Source organism: Setaria viridis, chromosome 6 (genome assembly GCF_005286985.2).
Source record: "Setaria viridis chromosome 6, Setaria_viridis_v4.0, whole genome shotgun sequence".
Lineage (NCBI taxonomy): Eukaryota > Viridiplantae > Streptophyta > Magnoliopsida > Poales > Poaceae > Setaria > Setaria viridis.
The window spans coordinates 30,365,765-30,386,340 of record NC_048268.2 but is presented as its reverse complement, the minus strand read 5'-3'; the positions used below and the strand labels follow the sequence as shown (position 1 = coordinate 30,386,340).

Below are 20,576 nucleotides of genomic sequence, written 5' to 3'. Positions count from 1 at the left end.
GATTTGTGCCTCCTTACGGTGTAGCCGCTGCGAGCCTCCAGCACTCTGTGCACCAAACCTGTGGCCGTAGCCTCCGAAATTCGAAGTACCAAGCCTTTTGGCGGAGCTTCCGGAACTTGGTGCACAAAACCCATGGCTATAGCCTCCATAATTTGATGTACCAAGCCCATGGCTGTCGATTAACATGCCCAAGAATAATTGGGAAAGTGTAGCTCTGGAGGTTAGTTTCCGTCAAGAGGCGTACACAAAAAAGTACTCAACTCATTGCCCTGCATGCAGAAAATAAGTTAGAAAAATTATATAAAATAATTAAAAAAGTGACTTAGCTTGATTCATGGATGATTGTCGACAAAGTCGTGGCGGTCGTCGTGAAGCTACGACGGTTGTTGATGAAGCCGACTAGTCGGAGTTGATTCCGACTAGTTGTTGATCATGTGGAACCCACCCTCGACTAGTGTGTAGTCGAGACGAGAAGTTTTAGGTAGTCGCTACTGTGTCGCCGAGCATTCTGGTGAAGCCAGCGCAGTCATGCATGCTGAAGTCCTCCTGGTACGTGTACTGAAACTCCAAAAAGTAGCCTTGCACGGAAAGTACTCGAGCTGATAGTTTCCTTGATCCGCGCATGAGCAGTAGATGGAATATTGATTGGCCTTCATTGCTTCAGTTTAGGATTCGGCATCTAGGGGCAATTAGCTTAAGACGCATCGTTGGTGACTTCGACTCGGAGACTGAAAAATAATTCCGCCGATATTTTTCCTTCTCATGGGCGTGAAGCAGTAGCGGATCATCAGCCTTGAGTGATGCACGGAGCCACGGAGGATGATCAGCTATATTAGTGCAACCAGTGCTACAGCTTTTTGCATGCAGATGAGGTGACAACTGATTGATCTCCCTCAAGCTTCTCGTATCCGCTTCGAATTGGAACTTGGCGACTTGCTTCTCATCGAGTAGATAGATTTTGAAGATGAGGTCCTTCAAGCTCGCCCAATAATCTCGATGATCACCCCTACTTGGCATGCCACATGTCAGTGTTTTATACCCGGCAACCTACCAAGGAGTATCCCAAGGTAGTAGATTGGTTGGTGGGGGATCGTCGGACCTAGAACTTGAAGGTAAAAGTGAGGACACAAGACACAAATTTATACAGGTTCGGGACGCCAGAGTAGCGTAATACCCTATGTCATATTTGGGGTGTTGTATATTGCGCCCTACGCTTGGGTGTTGTTTGGTGTTGAGGATTTGATCCTCTGTTGTGGTTCTAAGAGGTCTTTGCCTACCGATATAGGGACTCCTACCCTCCTTTATATACTCCATGGGGTGGGATTACTAGTTGGTTATAAGGAGGAGTCCTAGTAGGATTACATGGTATGAGTCCTAGTAGGATTACAGAAAAATCCTAGTAGGAGTCCGTCTTCTTCCTTCCTTGCGGGTACTGGGGATCTATCCCTGACAGGTTTGGCAAAATTAATGTGGTTGGTGTTTGGATTCCTGCCACAAATATTTGGCAAAAACTTGTGGTTGGTGTTTGGATTCCTACCATATGATGGTATAAGCACCTCTGGTAAGATTACCACCAATTTCTCATAAAACAGCCACATTCAATTAACAGCTGATAGGCATATATGTAAACAATATTTCAAGTATAAAAGACAACTAATAGGCATATATGTGAACAATATTTCAGGTATAAAAGACAAGCTTGATGTTCAGTGAAACAGTACCATTCCAGGATGTTCAAGACCAAGTGCATAAGTTTTTAAATAAGTTCAGTGAAACTAGCATACTATCTAGTACCCACTCCAGTTACAAAATCAACAGTCAAAATGAGCAGGCATCCCTCATTACCACACAACCAACTATATACACATCTAACCAACATTCATTGCTGTACAGACCCAAAATGAGCACGCAACCAGTTGTACATACACATTTAGCCATCATTCATCGCTACACATAGCCAAAATAAGCACGCAGTCAACTAAAAGTTCCAGAGTCCACCATAATATGTTCAGAAAAAAGCCACCTTCACAAGTTAAACTTCATAGGTTAATGCCTGTTGGGGACCGCCCCACAACGCACCCTAAATGAAGCCGACGCGGAGCTCTCCCCGACACCAACTTGACTTCGTGGTTACACTCTTCTCCGAAGTCAATGACTAACCGAAGCTAACTGGTCCGAAGATATTCATTCTGTGGTTTTGTAGGCGAGGATTCCCGAAGTTGAGACCTCCACGGAACTCCCAGCGACTCGACTTCGAGGAGATGCTATGACTAGAGCCCGAGGTTGGCGGGTCTCGGCCAACGAAGGTGGAGCACGCATGGAGGCGCACTCGGTGCGAGCGAAGCTGACGAGTGGAGAAAGGAGAAGTCAGGGTAATCCTGGAGTCGCATCAACAGTGGAACACTTTGGTAATAAAGACTTTGGGAGGGGCTAGAAATGTAATCTCACTTGAAAGCGACATCATGAGTAAGGGTTAAGTTACTATCTTGTACGGAATATTCCCGGAATATAGTAGTTGGGTATGGGTATAACAGATATACGAAAATGTAACTTTATGGCGCTATAAAAGTATGTGAACTGTCCCCTTTGAAATGGATACTATTCATCGATAAGATAGCCAAAGTTATACCCACCTTCGGCGTATTTTCGTCTTCGTGTTGTGACTTCATCTTACTTTACATGCGACGAGGTCCCAACATTGGCGCCCACCGTGGTCTGACCCAACAAATAACCCACGATGCCACAACGGAAGAAGAGACCTACAGTACAAAGAGAAGTCGACACAGAGGAGACCGGTCAGCTTACAATTCCCGAAGCCATAGATCAGGTTCTTTCAGACAAGGTGGAGCGCCTTGCAAGAGCCGAGCAAACCATAAGGACAAAAGCAATGAATAAGAGACCCGCACCCGAGGTCAGCCACCAAGGACAACAACCCACAGCAAACGAAGCTACCGACCGCACTGACGGCCAACAGAGCTAGCAACCTACAATGCCCGAAGCTACTGGCCGCACTAACCTAGACAATGAACTAGACTCAGTTCTCCGGGAGATAGAGGAAGTCAAAAGGAAAAAGGAATAGTTAGCATGGTAGGTGCAACAGCAGAGGGAAGCCTCGACCAGACTGTCAAAATTGAACGAAGCCAGATGACAGCTGGAAGCATTACAGAAAGAAATTGCGAAGCTTGAGAGCCCACATGAGAGTGCAAACCTAGCCGCAGCTTATTTCCACCAAAGCCCCACCGTTGACCAGGCATAGTTACAGCCCAGTTTCACTTTCGAACAAGGCACCCAACATCACTCATCAGGGGTGTCTCTCGTGGTCGACATCACCTCACCCCTCTCGATCGGACTCCAAACCGCACCGTGGCCAGCAACATACAAGCCAACCACTCTGCCCAAATTCAACGGATCAACAGATCCACGACAATTCCTAATGAGTTATGAAGCCACCATAGCTTCGACCAGGGGGGATGATGTCGTCCTCGCCAAGTCCTTCATCATTGCTTGCGAAGGCGCGGCACTCAATTGGTACTCACTACTCCCCCCACACACGGTGATTAGCTGGCATGACCTCAAGGCGAAGGTCACACAAAACTTTTAGGGTTTCCATCACCCTCAAACGGCCCAAGCAGACCTTTTCCAATGCAAACAAAAAGACAAGGAGCCACTTGCAGAATATGTAAGAAGATATGTCTAGCTTCGTTCCCAGGCGCCGCACATTGAGGAATCTGTAGCAATATCCGCATGCATCGCGGGCCTCACCCCTAGCCCAACAGCGTCGAAGCTATCAAGGAAGGAGCCCAAAATGATGAGCACCCTTTTCAGCAAGCTCGACGAATATATCAGGTCCGAAGAGGACCACCGCAGAAGAGTGGTGGAACACAACAAGGAAAGGCAAGCAAACCAGAACCGAAACTGGCAACCTTCGCCTTACAACAAGCCTCAAAACTCTAGCCAGAACCGTGTCATGAACATTGAGGGAAACCAAAACCAAAGCCAAAGCCAAAACCAAAAGAACAACACCCAAAGAGGGGCCCACTCCGGTAGAGGACGAGGTCGAGGAAGACAGCAAAAATCATTCTACTGCATCAACCATGGCCACCAGAACCATCATAACACAGAGTGGTGCCCCAAAAAGAAAGAAGAAGAGAGAAAGGCTACAGAAGAAGCCGCGAAAGTAGCCGCGCAAGCACCCAACACAATCCACCACACAGCTTTTTACCTGCACCCAAGTTTTTACCCCAACCAGCCTAGCTTCGCCAATTTCCAGCAACCAATGAGCTGGCCTCTTCCACCACACATACAACCGTACCACCAAACAATCCCGCAACATACCAACCCAAATCCACCTTACAAACCGCAAGAAACACTACCTCCACCCCCAAGCATACCAGCCGTAATGCCCAAACCAGAGCCAAGCACGCAAAACAACAACCAAAATTCCCTACCTACCTTCGGCATGATAATGCCAATTGCCGGGGGCTCCTCTTTAGAGTTCGAGAACAAAAAGGCAGAGGCAAAACTATTTCAGAGAAGTCAATGTGATCATACCTGACGGACCCCCAACGAAGCCAGAATGGGCACACATGCCCATAACTTTCACAGGGGAAGACTTCAAACTCAAGACAACCTCGCACAATGACGTGATGGTCATTAAAGCGCTGATAGTAGGCTAGACGGTTGGAAAAGTCCTAGTTGACACAGGCAGCTCCGCGGACATCCTTTTTGCAAATGCTTTCAGAGAAATGAACATTAACATAAACACACTCGACCCAGCTGATATCCCACTTCTTGGTTTTGGAGGTAAGCCAGTGAAAGCTTTGAGAAAAATTGCTCTCCCGATCTCGTTTGGGGATCGCGACAATGCAAGAACAGAACACATCACATTCGACGTGGTGGAGATGCATTACCCCTACAATGCAATACTTGGTCGCGGTTTCATCACCAAGATGAATGCAACAATTAGACAACTGTACCTCTACATGAAGATACCCGCACACAAGGGGGTCATAACAGTATACGGCGATCAACAAATGGCAAGAAATATAGAAAGAGGGACAGCTTCGGGCCAAAAGAATGTCCACCACCTAGCGTCATCGAGCGAAGCTGAGAGCACAACAAAGAAAAAGACATACGTCGAGCCCAACAGGGATAAAGAAAAAATAAAGATCAGTGCTGACGGCGAAACAAAGCGGGTACTCCTGGATGGATACATCACAGACAGGTTCGTAACAATTTGAGCCAACCTCGATCCCGAAGAAGAGCGCAACCTCATCGAGTGCCTCAACAAGAACAAAGATATCTTCGCCTGGTCCGCAGGCGATCTCAAAGGAGTGGATAGGGAAATCATCGAGCATAGCCTCGACATCAGACTAGGAGCGAAGCCAAAGAAGTAGAAGCTAAGGAAGATGTCTGATGAAAAGGTCCAAGCCGTAAAGGCCGAAGTCGACAGGCTCCTTGAGGCCAATGTAATCAGGCCAATCCAGTATCCTGAATGGCTAGCTAACACAGTGCCAGTCAAAAAGAAAAATGGCAAATGAAGAATGTGTATAGACTTTACAGATCTCAACAAGGCCTGCCCAAAAGATGATTACCCTCTCGAGAGGATTGACAAGGTGGTGGATGATGCCACAACTAGTGAAATGCTCTCGCTATTGGACCTTTTCTCGAGGTGTCACCAGATCAGAATCAAGAAAGAGGATGAAGGAAAAACAAGCTTCGTAACACCTTTTGGAACATTCTGCTTCGTGCGTATGCCAGAGGGGCTGAAAAATGCAGGCCAGACATTCTCAAGGATGACAGCAACAGTCCTGGACAACCAGCTTCGGCGTAACATTCTGGCTTACGTAGACGATATCATCGTCAAGAGCGCCAAGCGAAGCAACCACATTTTGGACCTCGCAGAAACATTTGCTAACCTGAGGTCAGCCAACCTAAAGCTAAACCCAGAAAAGTGTGTATTCGGGGTTCAGAGAGGAAAGGTCCTAGGTTGCGTGGTAACAACAAAAGGCATCGAGGTCAACCCAGATAAAATCAAGGCACTAGCTAACATGTCGGAGCCAACTTCGCTCAAACAAGTCCAACGACTCACGGGTAGGGTAGCCGCGCTAAATCGTTTTATTCCAAGAGCGGCAGAGCGAAGCCTCCCCTTCTTCAAAACACTCCGAAGCTCCAGGGCACTCGAATGGGGACCTGAGCAAAGCAAAGCATTCCAAGACCTCAAAGAGTATCTGCAATCTATGACAAAGCTATGCCCGCAAGAACCCAAATCACCACTGCTATTATATGTCTCAGCCTCAGCAACGGCCGTAAGCGCAGCGCTGATACAAGAAAAAGAAATCAAAGGCAAAATGAAGCAAATACCAGTTTACTTCGCATCCGAAGCCCTGAGCGGCTTAAAGCTACACTACTCAGAACTCAAGAAAATCGCATACGCAGTCGTTATGGCAGCGCGAAACTGCGACACTACTTCGAGGGGCACAAAATAATTGTTGTAACTAGCTAGCCTCTTCACGACCTTTTTTCAAATAGGGAAGCTTCCAGCCGTATCACCAAATGGGCGTCTGAACTCTCAGAGTTCGTCGTCGACTTCGAAAGGTGCACGGCCATAAAATCCCAAGTACTGGCTGATTTTGTGGTCGATTGGATATCACCAAAGCAGGAGCCGAAACAATTTGAAACGCCATGGGTCGTTCACTGCGATGGGGCTTGGTGCCGCAAAGGGGCAGGGGTAGTAGCAGTAGTCACATCACCAACAGGTGTAAGAATCAAGTATGCAGCGAGGCTAGATTTCCCACCAACCGCAAAGTCAACCAACAACACCATAGAGTACGAGGGGCTGCTGCTGGCCTTAAGGAAAATGAAAGCCATAGGGCAACAAACGTTCAACGTTAGAACGGACTCAAAGGTGATCCGTGACCACATCGAGAAAGATAGCGGGGCCAAAGAACCAGAGCTCGTCAAGTATCTTGAGGCAGTACGAGCGATGGAGAGGCACTTTCGAGGGTTTGATGTCAGTAATATCCATAGGGCACTAAATGACGATGCCGACAAACTTGCAAAAGCAGCAGCAGAGAACGAGCCAATCCACCCGACATATTTTACGAAGTCATCACCTCACCTTCAATCAAGGAAGAAGTCGCAGCCGCTATCAACGCCATCCAACGTTACGATTGGCGTGCGAGCATAATGGCTTTCCTTAGAGGTCATCTTGAGCCTCAGAACGAAGCCGAGCATATACGCCTAAAGCAAAGGGCAAGGGGCTACGCAATTATCGAGGGGCAACTCTACAAGACAGGCATTTCAGCACCATGGCTCTGCTGCGTCGATTATGAAACAGGCAGCAAATTGCTCAAAGAAATACACAGTGGTTTTTGCGGAACTCACATTGGCTCAAGAGCTCTAGCAGGAAAAGCAATCCATCAGGGATTCTACTGGCCGTCAGTCCACATGGACGCACACTTACTTGTACGAAGCTGTGAGGCCTGCCAGAAGACAGCAAGGCAGACGCATGCACCCTCGCTCCCGATCCAGCTCATCCCACCTTCGTGGCCCCTCCAGAGATGGGGTATGGATCTAGTTGGTCCACTGCCAACAGCACAAGGAAATTGCAGATTTGCAGTGGTCGCAATAGACTACTTCACCAAATGGGCCGAAGCCAAACCACTAGCCGTCATAACATCGGCTTCAGTACAAAAATTCTTCTGGCAGAACATCGTCTACCGGTTTGGAGTCCCAAGGGAACTAACTGGTGACAACGGCAAACAGTTTGACTGCGTCTCATTCACAGATTTCTGCGCCAGCATCGACACGAAGATAAAATTCTCGTCTGTGTACCACCCGCAATCAAACGGAGCTGTGGAAAGGACGAACAACACCATATTTACCGCAGTCAAAAAATGTTTGTTCGATCAGAAAAAGGGCAAATGGGTCGATGAGCTCCCAAGAGTCATATGGTCCCATAACACGACAAAATCCAGGGCAACAGGTTTTACTCCGTTCAAGCTCCTATTCAAAACTGAAGCCGTAACTCCTGAAGAAATAAAAAATAAAAGTCTAAGAGTCCTTAAGGCCGGGGATGTGGACGAAATTGCCAGAATTGAGAAAGACATGGACAAGTATCAGGAAGAAACTCGAAGATGGAGGGACCAACACATTCAAGAGAGGCAAATCAATGTTGACGACCTCGTTATCAAGAGGAAAAAGAATTGGGAAAACCCAGGCAAGCTACAAGAGACTTGGGAGGGCCCCTACATTGTCATAAAAAGTGGCAGGCCCGGTTCTTTCCACCTCACAGACCAGCAGGGAAATAATCTCCCACGCACTTGGAATATTGACAGCTTGCGAAAATACTACCCATAATTGTACATGTTTCCTTCGGCTTGCGGAACTATAAGCAACGCTGAAGGTAACATAATAGTTTTTTCTTCTTTTCTTTTTACTTTCAATTTTACCTCGTTTGTAAGGTCATGGAGTCCGGACTGCACTCTTTTCCTTGCTAGGGGCTTCATAATGGAGGCAAGGTTTTTAACGAGGCAGATCCATGTACACCTTTTTTCACAACGAAAAAAAGGAAGATTCCCCTAAAAACTCAGAATCCAAGAATGAAACAACAAGTTGCGTGACCTCGCACCAGAGTGCGGAGGAGTTCTAACGTGCAAATGCAACAACAAGTTGCATGACCTCGCACCAGAGTGTGGAGGAGTTCTAACGTGCAAATGCAACAACAAGTTGCATGACCTCGCACCAGAGTGTGGAGGAGTTCTAACGTGAAAATGCAACAACAAGTTGCGTGACCTCGTACCAGAGTGTGGAGGAGTTCTAACGTGCAAATGCAACAACAAGTTGCGTAACCTCGCACCAGAGTGTGGAGGAGATCTAACGCGTAAATGCAACAACAAAATTGTGTGACCTAGCACCAAACTGCGGAGGAGATTTAGCGTATAAAATGCAACAGCAAGTTGCGTGACCTCGCGCCAAAGTGTGAAGGAGTTCCAACGTGCAAATGCAACAACAAGTTGCGTGACCTCGCACCAGAGCGCGGAGGAGTCCTAACGTGTAAATGCAATGCCGCTACAGATTAAAGATGCCAAGTACTCCAATAGCAAGTTACCTCTCCGACACCTCTCTTGCAACATCGCAGGGGGGGTGATGTTTTTAGAAAAAACAGGAAAAATTTCTGCGACTCTGCAAGAGATGGGTCTGCGAGTCCGTGTCATCCGACTTCTCTCTTGCAACATCGCAAGGGGGGTAATGTTTTTTTTTTGAAAAAAAATAGGAAAAATTTCTGCGACTCTGCAAGAGAAGGGTCTGCGAGTCCGTGTCATCCGACTTCGTAAAGTGCTGGGTGACATTTTTTATCTTGTTCGGCAAACGGTCAAAAAAGAAGTTCCAACAAGGAGACGGATTTCTTCACGAGCATCGGCCAGATGGGGGGTGTGACGTTTTCAAAAGCAATGCATCAGCCCGACCTTACACGAAGTCAACCCACGTACAATACAACAGCAAATCTAGATGACTACGGTTGAAGTGACTCTAGGTCGTTGTATCAACCGGCTTTCGCATTCTTTAAGTCGGCAGGCTGCCTGAAATGGCAACCCGACTTCGACTTATCTAACTTCGCAGCGGTTTCACTTCGCCAGAAGCTAGCGTGTTTGGACAGAATAAAGCACGCAATAATTACAAAGTCGGATACATGACAAAAAGCTGACACATAAGTACTTTACAGGGCACAATTTCACACACTAATAAAGTATCTGACTTCGTCAACTTTATACACCCAAACAAACAAGTCAAATCCCCCCCTAGCATACAACAACCTACTCCACAACATCCTTGTCGTCGTCATCCACGCCAGACTGCAAGCGTAACTGCGCCAACCGCTCACACGCAAGCCCTTTTACATAATCCTACCCAGAGGTCGACCACAAGCGGTCAAACAAGTTTTTCTTCACATTCTCCACGACGTCAGACTTGACGGCGGAGCCAATCTCCGGGGCGGTTGGCATAACATAATTATCTTCGAAAATAGTCCTAATGTGCTCACATCCTTGTTGTTCCAGCAAGTGAAGGGCGCTATCCAGGCAGAACACAGCGGAGTAGTCATTCAAGCCTTCGAGGACCTCGGGGAGATCTTTAACCTCGTCTAAAAGCCACTCAAACATCTGTTCGCATCCCTCATCAAACAGGCAGTCATCAGGTTCAGCACCAAATGCACTGAGGGAGGCTTTGTAAGCTTCATGAACTTTCTCAAACCTCTCCCTCAGTGTGGACTCAATCTGGCTCAGCAGTTTTGCCTTCGTTTCCAGCTCAGGCTTCATCTTGCTAACCTTAGACCTCAAATCCATGATAACCTTGCTGTCACGATGAGCACCCTCGCGTAGGCCTTCAATAATCATGTCCTTTTCCTTCACCTGGCCCTCCAGCTGCATCACATCCGCCACCAAGCGATCAATCTTGTCGCTCCTGGCCTCGTAATTGTCGCCGAGTCTGCGAGAGTTCTCTTTTAGCTCAGCATTCTCGGTCTTGACCCTCTTCATCTCCAAGGACATTGCAGCGATAGTCGCTTCCAGCGAAGCTACCTTCTTCGAAAGCTCCGAGGCTGCTTTCTCGCTCTTAGCAAACCGATCCCCCGTAATCATCGAAGAGTAAGAGACCTACAGATTTTAAAAACCAAGTTACCAAAAATAACGAAGTAAAAGACAGTACCCGCAAGACAAACTACCAAACTATCTCGTAATCGTACCTTCTTTACGAGGTTGGCCTCCAAGTTAAAGAGCTCTTTTGAGCTGATTGACTTCACAGCTCGCTGAAAATCTGCACGCCAAAAGATATAGTCGTAAGCATAAAACAAAAATTGGTAAAACCAAGGACAACAAAGCCATCTGGAAGCTACTCTCACCCTCATACTTTCACGCCTCAACGGCGACCGAAACTATCTTCTCTCTAGCCTCGCCCTTAGACACCACCACAATCTTCCCGCCACACAAATCCGCAACCCCTCCTTTACCTTTACCCTCTCCCGAAGTCGCCGTGCCCGCCTTCTCCACCCCTTTTGAACTGCCAACATCTGCATAGTGCTCGCAACCTTCATCTTCAGCCCCCTAGACCAAAGACAGGTTGTGAGGATTATAAATCCTACCTTCGACGCATGTAGGTAGAATCTCCATGCGCCCGCTCAAACCCAGACACTCGTTCAACCCCTGAAGCCTCGCCGGCAACCTCTCACCTACATCATAACATTTAACTTTCAGCCTCACATGATCCTCACAACTAACCTCACCAACACCTCCCATAATTTCTTCCAACTCCTTCAAAAATTCCACTGAGGCCTCACCACAATCAAAGAACTGTAGCTTTGGTAGTAACACCTCTACAGGCTTACCAGATCTCACAGCTTCGGCACTCCCACCCTTTGGATCAGATGAGAACGCATCCACAAGCTTTGCCTTTTCAACGGCAACCCCCCTCTCATGTTTCCCAACATCAATCAAGAGAGGTTGCGCGCTCTTAGCCTTCGAGCTTGTGGAAGGCGCCATGGTCTTGGCACCAGGCGCTGAAGACGTGTCAACCTTGGCACCCGGAACGGTAACACGAGCAAATTGAGGTTTCTTGGCGCCTTTTTTGATCCACGCGGTGCGCCCGGTGGCTGAAGGTGCAAGAGCTGGAACCTCTTTAGGAGGGCGCATAGAGACAGGGACAATGTATGCCGGATTGCTCAAGTTGCCAAACGAAGCTGTCGACCCCGATGGCAACGCAGCAGACGAAGCCCCCGCGGTCACTTCTTTCCTTTTTTGCACCTCCAAACTCAAGATCTTCTGCTTCGCCTTAGCAGTCACTTGCGATTCAACAGTTAGCTTCACCGCGAGTACGGAGTCAAATTTTGCTTTCTTCCTATGCTCAAGACTAGCGCCGCGATGGCGCCGCTTGCCTGTCACTTCGGGGCGAGGCGGAACTGCAATGTTGTACAAGTCAAAAATCCGGTTGACACGACGCCCGTGTCCCATGATGGTTTCCAACGACCGCTTATCTAGTTGGGTCAAGGGACCCAAAATCTCGTGAGTTATGTCCTCCACTGTCCGAATAAACGAATCTAGATCAGTATCCCTCTCAACACCAGCTTCAAAGCAGGGGTAGTTCTCCGGTTTAACGTTCCAAGACACCTTCTTCTTAACAAGCTCAAACGGCCTCGCGAACTCTGCGGACAAAGGCCACACCCTAGCCGCAACATATTCCTCTACGAGGTCACGTCCAGATATTAAGGGCCCAGCAGCCCTGTAAGCAGCCTTGCACCTTGTCACAGCCGTCAAATGAATAAAAGACGGAGTCGTGAGCACATCCATCGGCCCAAAGGGTGCATAAAAAGGGAATCCAGTTCCATCCCCCCATCTCAATTTTAACATAAAACCAATGCGTCAGCCAGGCATCATCCCACTTATTCCTCTGCGCGAAGGTAAGCTTTATCCTTGGTAGGTTCCTCTTATCATTCTTTTGGCGTGGCACGAAGGTGCAGCAACCAAATTTATTCTCATAAACCCCTTTTCCATCCTCGGAGTAAACCCTTTTCTTCTGGATATGGAGTTCGTGCAGCCTCGCAAAGCCCTCCACGTCTATGCTACCACCAAACGTGCGTTGCACCCAGTAAAACTTGGACAAATTCACGATGGTGTTGGGGGTCAGCTAGTGCAATCTAACGCGATAACGATCCAAAATCACTAGCAACTGCCTGTCACATGGAAATCGAAGCCCCGCAGTAAACAAGTCTCTGAAAACAACAGCTTCACCAACCTCGGGCGCAGGCACCACCTCATTCCCAGGTGCTCTACCTACTCCCTCAGGAAAAAAAATGTTCTTCTCAAAAGACACGATGTCCGGCAGAGTCACTTGAGAGCGCACGAAGTAAAGAGTGGGAGTACACTGAACTTTTCCCCCAACGGGGTCGGTTGCCCCTGCCTTCGCTCCAGCTTCGGCATCTCCCTCCTCAGCTTCGTCAGCCTCCTCTTCAGCTTCACCAGCCCCATTCCCCCCTTCCTCCTCCTCTTCTGCCTCCTCACCTGAAGAAACAGTATGAACCTCCGTCTCACCTGTCCCAGCCGCCCCTACTACGTCCATCATGGCACGGCCTTGCCCATCTTTGCCTTCGTCTTCATCAAAAGACCACTCAGACGAGCTATTGCCGGAAGAATCTTCCCCCGCAGAGACCAAACCATCCTTCGTATAAATCCGCTTCTTTGACCTTTTCCCATCAACCTCTCCACTACTTATCAACACCGACTGTGAAGCATGACTACCTCCACCACCAGAGGCAGCTTGAACAGCCAACTCTTCTGAAGACATGATCCGCGCAATCTGCCTGATGCGGGCCACCTGTCGCACAAAGGACAGAACAACATAACATTGAGAACAAAGCCAAAACGTTAAACAAACTGAAGCTACCCTCACCACGAAAAGCGAAGCTGCCGTAACCCACACGCTTCCTGCCAAGAAGACGCAACGAAGGCACGTAGCGAAGGTGCAAGCAACAAAAACCTATAGCTCGAAAACGACAGCGTAAAATATGACTCGGCCCCCCGGTAAACCTTATATAGGCACGGTAAAAAACGCCAAAAGATGCCTTTACGGTGCCTTGAACCACCAACCGTCGCATGGCAAAGGACGTTAGTACCCCCACCCAACGGTAACGCCTCAGTCCATGCCGCCTCTCAGGGTGATGTTTTGAGGGCATTTTTTGACTTTTCGCGGGTTCGGTCGATGGCGCTTTTGACCTCGCCCACGAGGGGCTACTGTTGGGGACCACCCCACAACGCACCCTAAACGAAGCTGGCGTGGAGCTCTCCCCGACACCAACTTGACTTCGTGGTTACACTCTTCCCCGAAGTCAATGACTAACCGAAGCTAACTGGTCCGAAGATATTCGTTCTGTGGTTTTGTAGGCGAGGATTCCCGAAGTTGAGACCTCCACGGAACTCCCAGCGACTCAACTTCGAGGAGATGCTATGACCAGAGCCCGAGGTTGGCGGGTCTCGGCCAACGAAGGTGGAGCACGGATGGAGGCGTACTCGGTGCGAGCGAAGCTGACGAGTGGAGAAAGGAGAAGTCAGGGTAGTCCTGGAGTCGCATCAACTGTGGAACACTTTGGTAATAAAGACTTTGGGAGGGGCTAGAAATGTAATCTCACTTGAAAGCGACATCTTGAGTAAGGGTTAAGTTACTGTGTTGTACGGAATATGCCCGGAATGTAGTAGTTGGGTATGGGTATAACAGGTATACAGAAATGTAACTTTATGGCGCTATAAAAGGATGTGAACCGTCCCCTTTGAAACGGACACTATTCATTGATAAGACAGCCAAAGTTATACCCACCTTCGGCATATTTTCATCTTCGTGTTGTGACTTCATCTTACTTTACATCCGACGAGGTCCCAACAATGCCTTCCTTCACACATAAGAACTTGGACACCCAAGCATGTAAAGTAGCAGCACTTGCATTGCACAACCAGCCACGCATACCTTTGTTCTCCTTGGAAGACAAATGCTAACCAAAAAGAACCCTCTAATCAGATGTCAATGATATTTCCTCTAGTTTCTGCCATAAAGCTGCATGAGGATCAGTAAGCTATGGCATTTAGGGAGGAGCAGTGCCAGCAAGTGTCTCTTGAAGTGATTTCATTATAGCAGTGATTTCATTAGTGGATTGTGCAAAACGACTCTTGTTTTTTGGTTTCTTAGTTGGTGACTTCTTACCTCTTGGACGCTTCTTACCAGCTTGACTAGTGCTGGAAGAGCTGTTATCAATAGTTGCGTGCCTAGTTGGAGTTGGCAAAATGTCAGAATCCTCATCAGCCATGTCTTTAGGTTGTGTGTAGCAGTTTAGATCAAGTAATTCTCTTGAATCGTCAGTATCTGAACCATCACTAGCATCCATGCATGTGTTCTAATCCATAGCCAAAGAACCATCAACACTAGATCCTGTGAATAACTCTTCCATCTCATTGTAGAACTTGATGGGCTTAGAGAGCAGACATCTTTCTCTGTCCTGCATTTGGTTTAGATGAGTGAAATTAATATATGCAATTTAGATTGTAAACTAGTTCATATATTTAAATCTAGTGAAAAATACTAACATTTTGCAGTGGCTTTTCAGATTCTGAGATAATCACCAAGCATCTGGTTTGGTCAAATGTATTGCCACTCTTCCACAATGCTTTGGAAATATACCCCCAATTTTCTTTGTGGTACCTGTAATGACGGTCCACTTGACCAACAGTCACCCCCATAACAAACTTCTTGTTTAAAGCATCAGCACACAACATGTGTTGTGCCTTCCTCATCTTGAATCCTTTGTGCTATTTTTTCAGGTAGTCAATGTACCACTCTAGCATGTATTTGCTCTGATCCTCATGCTAGTTCCAGGACCTCTCACAAGAGGATGCAAAAGCATCAACCTTTTCCTTTCGCTTGGTCATGGTTGTTTCCCATCACATGAGATATTTAATCAAAATCATGTGGAATAAATTAATAAAAAATGTTACAACAAGAAAGGTCATATAAAGCATAACACTCATATAAGTCATACAAAGAGGTAAATTGACAAGGATCACACTCATATGGTTCATACATAGAAGTAAATTGATAAGGAGGGTCACACTCACATGGTTCATACATAGAAGTAAATCAATAGGAAACTAACAGTAAGAAACATCATATGTTTCATGCATAATTTATTCGTCCAAAGCTACATCTGCTCCTACTTTATCTTCCCACATTTTTTGAGCCATCTCATCTATTTTATTTGCCCATACCACATTCTCCTTGTGCATATCATTGCGGTTTCTTGCGCTTTGAGGCAATGCTGTGTACCAAGCAACATCATCATACACATACTCATCAGGACCACCTCTAAGATCCAGTTATGAAGTGCACAACATGCCATCACAATTTTCACTTGTTTTTTCAAAGGAAAGAATGGCTGGCTTCCAAAGATTTTGAAATGGTTCTTAAGGGTACCAAATGCTTGTTCAACAGTTGTTTTAAGTAAGGAATGGCGAAGGTTCAATAACTCCCTCGGGGTATCTAGTTCTCTAGTACCCTTTTATTCTTGTAGGTGGTATCGAGCACCACGGTATGGGGGGTAATACACCAAGTCTTGCTGCATATCCAGCATCAGCTAGGAAATACATTATTTTTTTGGATAGATTAATTAGCTAAGAATGAAATTGAAGTTTCAAATAGTAGCTATTAGGACACACGGTGGGGATAATTCTACCTTCTGGTATTTTAAGTCCATTGCGATGTGATAGAGCATCTTGAAGCACATAGGAATCATGGGCGGAGACCTCCCACCCAGCAAGAACATATATGAACCTTAGGTCAAAATCAACCGCTGCAAGAACATTTTGTGTGGTGATGGACTTTCTACCCCTAAACCGATCTTGCATATGGAAAGGAACACATGCTGGTATATGTGTACCATCCAGGTCTCCTATGCATCCCTACGAAAAACAGATAATTTTTTCGATCATATGAAAATGACATTGGCACCTAGAATATTCTTGAAATAACTATTGGCGATTTGGAAGTACCTCAAAGTAAGGGTGAAATCTGCCAGGGGCACTTGTTATCTTTGAATGAGTGTCAATAGATCTGATGCATATGAGGTCCCAGGAAAGAATACAAAGGGCAACTAAAACAAGATTGAAATACCTACTAACGGTCTCACTTAATCTGATAAACTCAAATCGATTGATCTGTTCGACCAATTTTGACCGACGGCATGAATAAACATGGTGACTTATCCCTCTATTGTGACATGAAAGGTCTCCTCTAGCAGGGCACGTGATCTAAGCTCAGTACACAGCCTGTGAAATACAACTTTCCCCATGCGCAACTCATTTATGCAATGGGCCTCAGTTCCATGATATAATCGATTTAAACGTGTCAATCTTTCAACATCTCTATCAATCATGCAAGCATATGTTATGGCTATTTTCCGTTTTCTTGCATTAATCCTATACAAATGCATGGCGAGACAGACAAGAATTCCACCAATCAATCTTCTCCAGAGGTAATGGAAGTAGTCCAAGTAATACTGTAAACATAATTTCCTTTGACCAATCTAAAATATTGTAAACATATTTTCAGAAAAAAGATGGATGGAATCAGTTAAACAAAAGGAATCAGGCTGCACGATTTGAAAATCTTAAAAACAAGGTCACCGTGTACATATCTAGCAACTGGTAGCACTACAAATAGAAGACAAATAATACATCTGTAATGTTAAAAAATATTCTCACAGTTCAGCACACAGGAGTCAAGAAATAAATCTATTATCTAACCAAAATTGATACATAATATTATCCATATTTTTGTGAGCATCTTATCAAGCAATGGTGCTCCGACGGATAGCAGATGAGATGGTAGCAGCAGAAGGGCACAACCTTTGGGGGAGAAAGAGGGAGCGGTGAGCTCAGCGAGCACGACGACGCGGAAGGGGAGGAGCCATGGAGCTGAGGCCTGAGAAGGGAGAGACCGGTGAACTCATGGTCAAGGGTGCATTTATAACGCAAAATGGAAAAAAAATTTGGCAGCTTGGCGCACCACGAGTGCTGTGGTGCCGAAAAAGCCCGCCACACCTTTGACAGAGAAAACTGTAGCGGGAGGGAAGCAGGGCCGGCCTCGGGGGGGGGGGGGGCGGGCAGGGTGTGCAGCTGCCCTGGCCCCCCAAATCCCAGGGGGCCCACCCCAGGTGACTAAACCAGTAGGGTCACGTATTTGTGTTGGAGTTGGACTAAAGTCCAGGTGCCTGCGTGCATATATATTGGGCAGTGTCCCCTGTAAACGGAGATGGGGTTTTTATTCATGAGCTTTTCGCGAGGGTTTCCTCTGGAACCAGAGACGAGGGTAGCACTCTCCTCTCATTTATCCTGCTGATCCTATGAGGTCGTGAAGATCGTGAGATCAGGTCTCCTAGCTGCCGGTTCTCAGCTTGTTGCTTGCGGTTGGCGCTTGCGTAGGTAGTACTCACTACTCAGTCGGGACTCCGGACTCTCCTCTTGTGGTGATCAGATAGGAGATCGTCAATTCACTTCTGTGAGCAGGTGATTTGATTGCCAATTCCCCACTTCTTCATACCATTAATTATTAATTCACTATCACAAGTTATTTAATCTCAACTGATTTATAACTATTGTGTATTTATAATAATTTCAGCACTGTGAGATATCATGTCATCTAGAAAATATGAATCATGTAATGAGAAAAGGAAAAGAAAACGACGTGTGGATGAGTTGATAGAATCACGGAAAGGAGCTATGGATAAATTTTGCAAGAGTAATCAGAACCCTGAGAGTAATACAGGCGCTTCAACGAACCCAGATGAGTTGGCAATAGTTGTTGTGGATGAACCAACTAATGGGAATCAGGAAGAAAATGTTAACATCTGTTGGAGGTATGCCCTAGAGGCAATCATAGAGATGATGATATCTGATGGTATCCATGATTTGTATATTGTGTTCATTGAATATCCATTAAAGGCTACTTGAATTGATCTGCAATTATGTGAATTGTATGTGGAACTCTTTACTTGTATGGTTATTCTAAAAGTTGTCCCTAGTCGGAGTTCATATGTGGACACACATGAATATTAGACTAATACATGTATTAGTTGATGACTATGTTTCACAAGTCATGGACATGGAGATATCAAACTAATAATGTAGGCACATGTAGAGACATGTGCTAGGACTGACCCAACATGAGAAGTAGTTCTCTCCTTACACAACATGTATGCTTTGTCCTTAGACCTGAGATTGTCGCATGTACTCAAGATGTGGATCGACTTACTTAGGGGATATCAAACGCTACACCGTAACACGGTAGTTAAAAAGGTAGCTTTCGGGTTTGTCAAGAAGCATACTGTGAGGTATGGTCAATCAAGATGGCATTTGCCCCTCTCTGATTGAGAGTGATATCTCTGGGCCCCTCAAGTGATCGGATCCGAAAATGCATGGCCATGCAACGTACGGTTAAGAGTTAACCTATAAAGTGATTCTGAATCACAGGATCGAGAAAGAGCGGTCGGCTTGGAGCTAGACCAAATATCGTGAGGCAAAGTGAATAGCATGTACGTGATGTCGTGACGGTTCGTCTGATATGATCTTCATGTGCATATAGGAGTTGGCACGTCCTGCTAGAGGCCGCTACCGACTATTGGGCCGAGTAGGAGTACTCGGGCCATGTCTATACGTATCCGAACCCATAGGGTCACACACTTAAGGGGATGGAAGCCCAATTCAGATGTGATCTCAATTGGATCAGGTTTATAAGTACTAATGGGCCACGGACCCAGAAGCCCATCAGGAACCTCTATAAATAGAGGGGTGGATGCGCCCTAGGGTTTCATCATTTTGGCTGAAACACATCTGCCGCGCCTCCCACGCCCTCGTCCTGTTGCAACTCACGGACCTAGCAGTCTATCTTGCAACACTTCCTCCCTGCACGTGTGGATACCTTGGAGGTGTTGCACCTGCAGCACTTGGACGAGCTGCCGACGAGCCACGACAAGCCACGACGAGCCGCGGCACGAGGAGAATCTCGTTGTACGTGGACGAGCTGCTGAGGAGCAGCTCCACATCGACGTGATCGACTACGCTGATCAACTTCGCTGCCCCGACGTGATTCCACATCTTCCACACTAGTGCGTCGAGTAGTAATCCCGTGATCCATATACGACAGGTTTCCTGGTTTACGCGGTAGAAAAATTTTATTTTGCGCTAACGTAGCCTACCTCGTATCCCAACAGTGGTATCAGAGCTGTAGCTGTTTTGTTATGGGTTCAGGATATGTGCATATGGAGATATGCGAGTTTTCAGTTTGATCTACGACCTGGTTCGTCTTCTTGCTGCAATGGTCGTGTAACGACATACTCCTACCGGTCGGATTTCCTCCATCGGAGTTAAGTGATACACGTAATGCTAGTTGCAGCGAGTGAAGATCAACGTGATTGATCGAATCAAAAGCCAAGATCATACGCCAGGCGCATGTGATGCGCAATAGTAGACTGGATCTACTATCGGGTCTGAATTTTTACCGTATGCGTGTGCTTCGGTAAAACAGCCGTAACTTTTCGGTACGATCTCGGATCGAGGTGAATTTTATATGAAAATTGATCTACAAAAAAAGTTACACATGATTATGATTAACTTTGTGAGTTTTGGCAAAATTAGATTTCCCAAATTCAGCTTGGAAGATGGAGTTTCGGGCCTCTGAAGTTTGGAAACATTAGAACCCTAACTCTGTTTTGCAGGATGCTATGATTTTGTGATCGGTATGCCCCTTGTGTATGTAATGCATGTGTGTAACTCATTCATGACCTGCGTGTCATGCGTACAGCAACACGGCTGGAGCCATATGTGTTGTCATCTTAATGTAATTAATGGTCTGCGTACCAATCTGTGATGATCTAAGCAACTATGTAATCTACATTACTAGCTATTAGGTACAATAGCATGTTCTAGTTCTTGGAGGACTCATCACCAGGAGGATGGCGCACACGGAACATGGAGATGGAGATCACCATG

The 20,576-nt window shown here is 46.5% G+C and overlaps 1 pseudogene; it reads right to left on the bottom strand.

Moving 5' to 3' along the window:
- Positions 1-14,667: 14,667 nt before the first annotated feature.
- LOC117860525 (uncharacterized) lies at positions 14,668-15,464 on the bottom strand (annotated as a pseudogene).
- Between the last annotated feature and the right edge of the window lie 5,112 nt (positions 15,465-20,576).